A 9103-nucleotide genomic window follows, 5' to 3' on the forward strand; every position below is an offset into this window, starting at 1 on the left:
AAATAGTATTTGGAATTGGTATTGTTATATTCCATACGTTGTACTGGGAAGAAAAAAATTCAGAATGGGGTGGAATTGGAGAAAAGCTGCATTTGCAAAACATTCTTACAGGCTTTGTTTTTACAGCATTCACTGTGCAGCCAAAATGAAAGGCTACCTGTATTCTATGGGTTAACCCCTTAAAAAAATCCAAAACTTTGCAAAAAAAATTCTTGGACTCACTGCATTCAGACACCTATAACTTTGTATATATTTCCATTTACAGGGATTTATAAGACATCCTTTTTTTGTGGGGTCAAATGTCCTTTTTATTCATACCAATATAGGGAATGTCTATTGCTTTTTTTATCCAAATTATTTTAAAAAATTACTAAATAAAATGTAATTATTATTATTAATAATAATAATAATAAATTAATTTGAAATAAATTTGCAAAACTGCAAAAAATGTCGGTCTCCTCTTTTTATTTTTTTCCTGCTATGGGATTCACCACATGGGAAAACAATTTTTCTAAGATGGTAGACTGGGCATTTTTGGACACAGAGATACACATTAACCCCTTCCCGCCGATGGCATTTTTTGATTTTCGTTTTTGACTCCCCTCCTTCTAAACCCCATAACTTTTTTATTTCTCCGCTCCCAGAGCCATATGAGGTCTTAATTTTTGCGGGACAAATTTTTCTTCATGATGCTACCATTAATTATTCTATATAATGTACTGGGAAGCAGGAAAAAAATTCAGAATGGGGTGGATTTGAAGAAAAAATGCATTTCTGCGACTTTCTTACGGGCTTTGGTTTTACGGCGTTCACTGTGCAGCCAAAATGACATGTCCCCTATATTCTGTGTTTCGGTACGGTTCCAGGGATACCAAATTTATATGGTTTTATTTACATTTTGACCCCTAAAAAAAATTCCAAAACGGTGTTAAAAAATTTTTTTTCTAAAAGTCGCCATATTCCGACAGCCGTAACTTTTTTATACATAGGTGTACGGGGATGCATAGGGCGTCTTTTTTTGCGGGGCCGGGTGTACTTTTTAGTTCTATCATTTTCGGGAAATGTTATTGCTTTGATCACTTTTTATTCAAATTTTTATCAGAATCAAAACAGTGAAAAAATGGCGGTTTGGCACTTTTGACTATTTTTCCTGCTACGGCGTTTACCGAACAGGAAAAATATTTTTATAGATTTGTAGAGCGGGCGATTTTGGACGCGGGGATACCTAACATGTATATGTTTCACAGTTTTTAACTACTTTTATATTTGTTCTAGGGAAAGGGGGGTGATTTGAACTTTTAATACTTTTTATATTTTTTTATATTTTTTTTTTAACTTTTTTTTTAATTTTTTTTTTGCATTTAGTAGACCCCCTAGGGGTGTTGAACCCCAGGGGGTCTGATCACTAATGCAATGCATTACAATGCTAATGCATTGCAATGCATTGCAAAAAATCATCATCTCTTTTGCAGGCTGCATAGACCAGCCTGCAAAAGAGAGAATTTGCAGACCGGCTGGGAGCCTTTAACAAGGCTCTCGGCTGTCATGGCAACATGATGTCGGCCCTGGAGCATGCTCCAGGAGCCGGCGATCCTTGCCAAAATGGCGGCGCCCATGCGCCGCCGGGAAAATGGCGCCTCCGGGGCGAGGGGTTAATGCCTCCGATCGGTCCGGGGACCGATCGGAGGCATGAGAGCCGGTTGTCTACTGCTTAAAGCAGTAGACACCCGGCGGCTATGACGGCCGCCCGACTCCCGGGCGGTCGCCATAGTTACAGACCCGACACGCGCCGTACTATTACGGCGCATGTCGGGAAGGGGTTAAGTATGTGTTTCACTTTATTTATGTATTTTTATACACTGTCTACCAATAAGTATTTGGACCCCTGTTTTAGAATAGAAAAACAACATTTCTTCCTATCCAATAGTTGGTAGACCCCAGCAGATGCTTCCTTACGGATGGTATGGATGGACACAATACTCCCGGATGCCTGGTGACACTCCTGGTGTAGGTGAGCCATCGGTTGGGTGCGGTTTCTCTGGCCAGCACTCGTCGGTCTCTATCTCCCAGTTTCGGGGGTCTGCTGACTCGGGGCACATTCCGACAATCACCGTTCACCTTCCACTTTTTAATCACATAGGCCACTGTCAATTTAGGGTAATTCAGTGTCCCTTAAAGATCAACCATTTCTGTGGTGCCCCACAATTACCCCTTTTTCGAAATCGGACAACTCTGCACTTCGTGGCATCTTGCATGAGACTAATGCCAATGCTGTGTCCACGCAGAAGGTGTGACGTACATCACGACCACAGATATCTTCATTTGCATGGGTGTCCAAATACTTATTGGTAGACAGTGTATGTGCTCTGATGAAAAGGGGGGGTATTGAATATTTGTTTAGTTTTTAACTTTTTTTTACAACCCCTAAGAGTTTTGAACCCCAAGGGGTCTGATCACTAGTACAGTACATTGCAATGTATTGTATAATCATGGCATAGAGAAACCTGTAGTAGAAGTATATGCCAGACAAGCCTGGGGGCCTTCACTAAGTTCCCAACTGTCATGGCAATGGATCCAACATGGCTTTGACTGAGGCATGCCATGTAACGACAGTCCCTTCCTATTCACTTCTATAGGGTGAGGCTGTAATTGCAGAGCATGGATACTATAAACAGACAGTATGCAATGTAAATGAGGCAAAAGTTATTTTTTTAAACAGGTTAACTCAAAGATGGTCAAAGAATAACGATAATCACACCAGAATATAATAATAATGTGTTTAATAAAAGAAAAGAGATAATACTTAGCTGTAGTTATAAATGCTGTAATAGCTCACTGGATGGGGATCCCCTTTATATATCATGCAGTGATGTATACCCAACGTTCAATGAGTTCCAGACATGCTGGATGTCCTTCTTTATGATTCCAGTTGAGACTAGCTAAGACAATAGTCCATACAGTTTTTGTAATACCTTTGGTGGAGGGTGAGGGGCTGAGTGGTCAATTTGTAACATGAAGAAATGCTTGCCTAATGATCAGTACAGAGAGATCAATCTAATACACATAAATACAGAGTGTATAGTATATATATATATATAGTTTAGTATAGTATACAGATATACAGAGCGATCAGTGTAGTATACAGAAATACAGCATGATCAGTAACATCTTGTAGATGTACAACAAGAAATACATATAGACATAAGACATTAACTCTGTCATATCACATTAATAAAACACTATGATTTTATGAAAAAACATGTCCTATTACAAGAGGTCAACGCTGATCAGTGGAGGCCCCAGGTGTCCGATGCATAGCTTATCAAAGAGGACCTTTCACCATCTGGGGCACATGTGGTGTAATACACTGTTAGAAAGCCAACAGTGCGCTGAATGCGCTGATCTGTGCCCCCGGTGAAGAGCTATCGGTGCCAGTGCCGTAGCTCTTCACTGTCAGAAGGGCGTTTCTGACAGTCAGTCAGGAACACCCTTCCTCACAGCAGCGTCTATAGCGCTGTACTGTGAGAGGGGACGTTGCTTACTGTCCAGCCATGACACTGAATGGTGAGGAACACCCCCCCCCACACACCCCCAGTATTCGTCTATGGACAAGTACTATCAGGAGGGGAGGGAGGCGTTCCTCACCGCTCGTACGGTCCAGCACCATAGATGCTACTGTGAGGAAGGGCGTTCCTGACTGACTGTCAGAAATTCCCTTCTGACAGTGAAGAACTACGGTACCAGGACCGATAGCTCTTCACCGGGGGCATAGAACAAGAAAGCCGATTACACCACATGTGCTCCAGGTGGTGAAAGGTCCTCTTTAATGAGCTATCCTGAATAGAGTTGAGCGAGTACTGTTCGGATCAGCCGATCAGAACAGCACGCACGCATTGAAATCAATGCACGCAGCCGGCACGCGGCGGGTTAAGCGGCCGGCTGCCGTCAAACTGGAAGCACCAGGTGCTTCCATTCATTTCAATGCGTGCGTGCTGTTCGGATCGGCTGATCCGAACAGTACTCACTCAACTCTAATCCTGAATATTGATCATCAATATGAGCTGGAAATCCCCTTTAATGAAGCCAAAGTACCACCAAAATGACAGTATGGCAGTCTTAGATGGCTGCTATATCTCCGCTCACATGGGTTGCTGTTTAATAATTTGCTAAATTCTCTGATGTAATAGTTACCATAACACATTTCAAAGAATTTTCTTTATGTTTGTCTAAGGGCTAAATTTTGGAACACCTCAGCCCACAACATTTAGATTAGATGTGTGCAAGTAAACTGACAATGAAAGGGGTTACTGAAGGAGAAGACCTGTCCCAGAGCGGTGATACATTATAACGATTATCTGTTCTCTATTGTCCTATCATTATGTTAGGTAGAATGGGAAGACCATGTGAAACGGTGGCGCCCAATATACCGTCATCTGGTTTAGTGTGGATGACAGCCAATAATTCATATTGTGATTCTTGAGAGTGCCAGATACAAGTTACAAATGCACATAAAAAACCATAACCAATAAATGTTACCTCTAATAAACCAATTTTTGTAATAAAAGAATGTATTTTATGGGACCATTTTGTCCTCAGAAAATATTGTCATAGAGTGTGAAACACCCATACTTGTACAATGACCAGGTTCATGAGAAGTCGGGGAATGTAACCTAACAAGTCTAATATTCTTCTGTGTACGGTTTACCTAGCGAAGTATGTTTTAACCTATTTGGCTGACATTACCAAATCCCAAATATGAGGCTGGTAACCTGGTATGAACTTTACAGACACGCCTACATTTTATTGGTTAATATTTACCCGACTTGTGTAATGATTAACCAAGCATACTTTTAATTCACAGCAATTGAGTAGTAATATTTCACTCTTATATTTCGCACACAGATCATTCAACAACAGGGCGTGGAATAATTTTCGAAGACATTAAGTAAGTCAATCTGTAACAAAAATATATAGGATTAATAGAATAGCTTTGTATGACACTACCAAAATATAATGGTCATCTCTAATTTGCAAATAATTTAGCCAGTAAATGGGTTTAGTACCTGATTAAAATATTAATTTTGTAAACTCATTTTTCTATATTGGATGGCTGGCTTGCATTTAGGAAGGTTTGGAATGAGAAATGAGAAGACGTCTCAAAATTTGTTTAGATTTCAGCCAATTCAGACCAAAAGTTCTATTCGGCCTGAACCAGAAGAACAAATTGCCTTAAATGGTCACTGAATTTTAGGATAATTTACTCTCATTTCACAGAGCATAGTGAAATGCTGGGAATCTGTTCCTTTTGGAATAGAAATACTAATTTGGCAATTAAATCCACATCATGATTAATTAGACTTTTTAACTGAGTCATGCATGATGTTAAGGATGCTGCCCTCTAGAGGGCGGCGTACAGAGTGCACTGTTCTCCTAATTACATCCTGGAGAATAGATTTGCATATTTTTTCACAGAGCATGTGATTCTGGACCAAAATGTAATGTACTTTAATTAAAAAGGTGTCTGCTTTCTGTCTCAAAAACCTCTCTAAAGTCTCCTTTCTAGGAGTCTCCTTTCTAGCTAATTTGCAGTTCACACCCTGTTCCTTGCAAAGGTCCGTCCATAGATACAATTCAAAAGTGAGTGGAGGAGGAGGTTCTGTTCTGTCTTCATAGTGAATGGAGAGGGGAGGGGTTGATTCTCCTCACAGCACGTCTGCAAACTGCTTGCTCTGTGCAAGGGACTTAAGATTCTGAAAAAGTCAGAAAGTCTTTTATGTACTTGTATCTACTTCTAGCTGCTTGTTGGATTGCAGATGGGATATTATTCACAGACCGCAAGCAGTTTTCATGACTTTGTTAATAGATTGGGGATTTTTTTTCCCTCTGTTTTAGCTGGATTATCTCTGCATGTATTTACCCTTTTATTTACAGTTCAATGCTTCAGGATCTCTTCTATTATGCTCAGCTACTGTTAGCTATTGTATAGTTACTCCTGGCAGGATTGCATATAAAGAAATTAGTATTATCAGTAATAGATAATGGAGGGGGGGGGGGGACTGTTCCTTATTATACACGTTCACAGCCTCAGAGCCATATGGAAAATGTGCTCCAGCCATAATGAGGATATTAGTAGCAGAAAAACTGATAGGACATCTTCTATGAAGGCTTATATAGTCATAGAACAGACTGTCAGCAAACTCATGTCAGAATCAGCGCTGCAAAACAGAATCCCATTGACTTCAATGGGTTCTGCTGAGTGCGCGTAACACATTGAATTCAATGGGAGGCTTTTTAACGCATTGATTTCAATGTGTTAAGCACGCTACACGGAACCCATTGAAGTCAATGGGATTCTGTTTTGCAGCGCTGATTCTGACACGAGTTTACGTGTCAGAATCAATGCCGAGTTACATCGTGTGAATGCCCCCTGAAAGTGGTATCAATGTTAGAAGATTCTATGGCAACCCAAGGCTGCAATAGATTTGCACCTAGACACAAGTGCACCAGGAACCTCGTCATGAATTAAGAGCACCCTCTGCTGGCACAGGGAACACCAAGGCCGGTGTAAAATACATTGGTCTTGATGAATCCTGCTTTTGTTATTTTAGCAGCTAGTTCTATGCTTAAAGTTTTGCAAAAATAATAAAAAGAAAGCAAGAGATTCTAAGCTTACACATGACACCAAAAGTACAGTTCTACCTATATTATTTCCAAAGATATCTCCAGTTGAAAAGACAACTGCAGCTGGGAGCAGCTTGATGTTGCTGCAATATATAAATAGTCATACTAATAGAATGACCATTTTGGTGTCATATGAAACCTTACAATATGCTCTTTATATGATACATGAAAAGACCTGTGTTATCGGCGGGTAACTGGGAAATTGCTAAGGGTCCCTCTCCCCAAAGTGACCCCAGATCTGAAGTACCAGACTTCTGGCCTGAAACACTTGAATCATAGAAGCTCCACTTACAACTCTATTGGTATACCCTGTATGCAATACTGTTGAAACATATAACCTATGACAGAGCAGGGAGCGGCAATGTCCCTTCTCTTCCATTATATAGGCCACAGGACACGGTATACGGATTTATACCAGCCAGATTTCTGCCAGACACCGACTTATGTTTGGCCAGTTTTACGTTAAAAGATCCAATAACCATCACATTAGCACAGAAACACGTACCTTGTACACCAATAACTAAGTGCTTTGTTTGCTTACTCATAATCCCTAAAGAATGGAAAATATTGGACTTTGGTCGGTTTTGAGAAGTCTGAGATGAACTAACCTATAAATTAATCTCAGACTGTATTGCAGGTAAGCACAATAACTCAGTATGGAAATACTGAAAGAGACCAGGTTAGTCTGAAACTGAAAACTAATAGATATACAGACTAGTCTACTGTTAGAGATGAGCGAATAGTATTCGAAACTATAGTTTCGAATACCTCGCTTCATAGAAATGAATGGAAGCTGCTGGTGCGTGGCTGGCGCTTAACCCCTTGCTGTTCGGCCGCTCCCATTCATTCCTATGGGAGCAAGGTATTTGAATCAACTTTATCTATTATCTTGGGAAAGTACAAAAAAATACAACCACACCTATTTAGCACAATGATATATCCTCTAAACAGTGGTATCATATAGAATCTGGATCCTGCGACAATCCCATATTCTGACACCCATAACTTTTTTATACTTCTGTGTACGGGAATGCATAAGGCGTCTTATTTGCGGGGCCGGGTGTACTTTCTAGTTATATCATTTTGGGGAATTGCTATTGCTTTGATCACTTTTTATAAAAAATTTTAGCAGATGCAAAACAGTGGAAAAAAAAAGTCGGTTTGGCACTTTCGACTTTTTTCCCCGCTACGACGTTTACCATATGGGAAAAATATTTTTATAGATTTGTAGAGCGGGATGTTTTTGGAAACGGGGATACCTAATGTGCATGTGTTTCACCGTATTTAAGCACTTTTATATGTGTTTTAGGGAAAGGGGGTGATTTGAATTTTTAATACTTTTTATTTTTTTACTTTCTTTTGCATTTATTAGACCCCCTAGGGGTCTATGTTAATCCGGCAAACACAAATAAATAAAAGTTAATCAATAAGTTTTATCTATCTCAAAATGGTGCCAATGTTAAATAAAACTTGCCCAAAATAAAATAGGTCGAAGAATAAAAAAAGTTATGGCTCTTGGAAAAGCTGCTTTTATTGTACACAGGTAATAAAACAAACAAAAAAAGCTATATATATATTTGATAATGTCATAATTTCTGCACATAATAAAATTTTCGTGACATTTATGCTGCATGAACATTGTAAAAAATGTAGTTGGGAAATCTTTAGTAAGTTAACAAGCCTGGAATAACCTTTAAGTCTTCAGAATTATTTTCAGACAGCCTCCACCCTAGAGAAAGTATACAGTACAGACCAAAAGTTTGGACTCACCTTCTCATTCAATGAGTTTTCTGTATTTTCAGGTCTATGACAATTGTAGATTCTCACTGAAGGCATCAAAACTATGAATTATCACATGTGGAATTATAGACTTAAGAAAAAAGTGTGAAACAACTGAAAATCTGTCTTATGTTCTCAGTCCTTTAGTAGCCACCTTTTGCTTTGATTCCTGCTTTGCACATTCTTGGCATTCTCTTGATGAGCTTCAAGAGGTAGTCACCTGAAATGGTCTTCCAACAGTCTTGAAGGAGTTCCCAGAGATGCTTAACACTTTTTGGCCCTTTTGACTTTACTCTGCGGTCCAGCTCACCCCAAACTGTCTCGATTGGGTTCAGGTCTGGTGAATGTGGAGGTCAGGTCATCAGGTGTAGCACCCCATCACTCTCCTTCTTGGTCAAATAGCCCTTACACAGCCTGGAGGTGTTTGGGGTCATTGTCCTGTTGAAAAATAAATGATGGTCCAACTAAATGCAAACCGGATGGAATAGCATGCCGATGCAAGATGCTGTGGTAGCCATGCTGGTTCAGTATGCCTTCAATTTTGAATAAATCCCCAACAGTGTCACCAGCAAAGCACCCCCACACCATCACACCTCCTCCTCCAGGCATGTAGAGTCCATCCGTTCACCTTTTCTACGTCGCA

At 39.9% G+C, this 9103-nt stretch overlaps 1 protein-coding gene across 1 annotated transcript in view; it reads right to left on the minus strand.

The window, feature by feature from the left end:
• Nucleotides 1-9103, minus strand: part of SLC25A45 (solute carrier family 25 member 45) — a 40009-nt gene that overhangs the window by 10539 nt on the left and 20367 nt on the right. The window lies entirely within an intron of this gene.

Source organism: Leptodactylus fuscus, chromosome 7 (assembly GCF_031893055.1).
Source record: "Leptodactylus fuscus isolate aLepFus1 chromosome 7, aLepFus1.hap2, whole genome shotgun sequence".
NCBI lineage: Eukaryota > Metazoa > Chordata > Amphibia > Anura > Leptodactylidae > Leptodactylus > Leptodactylus fuscus.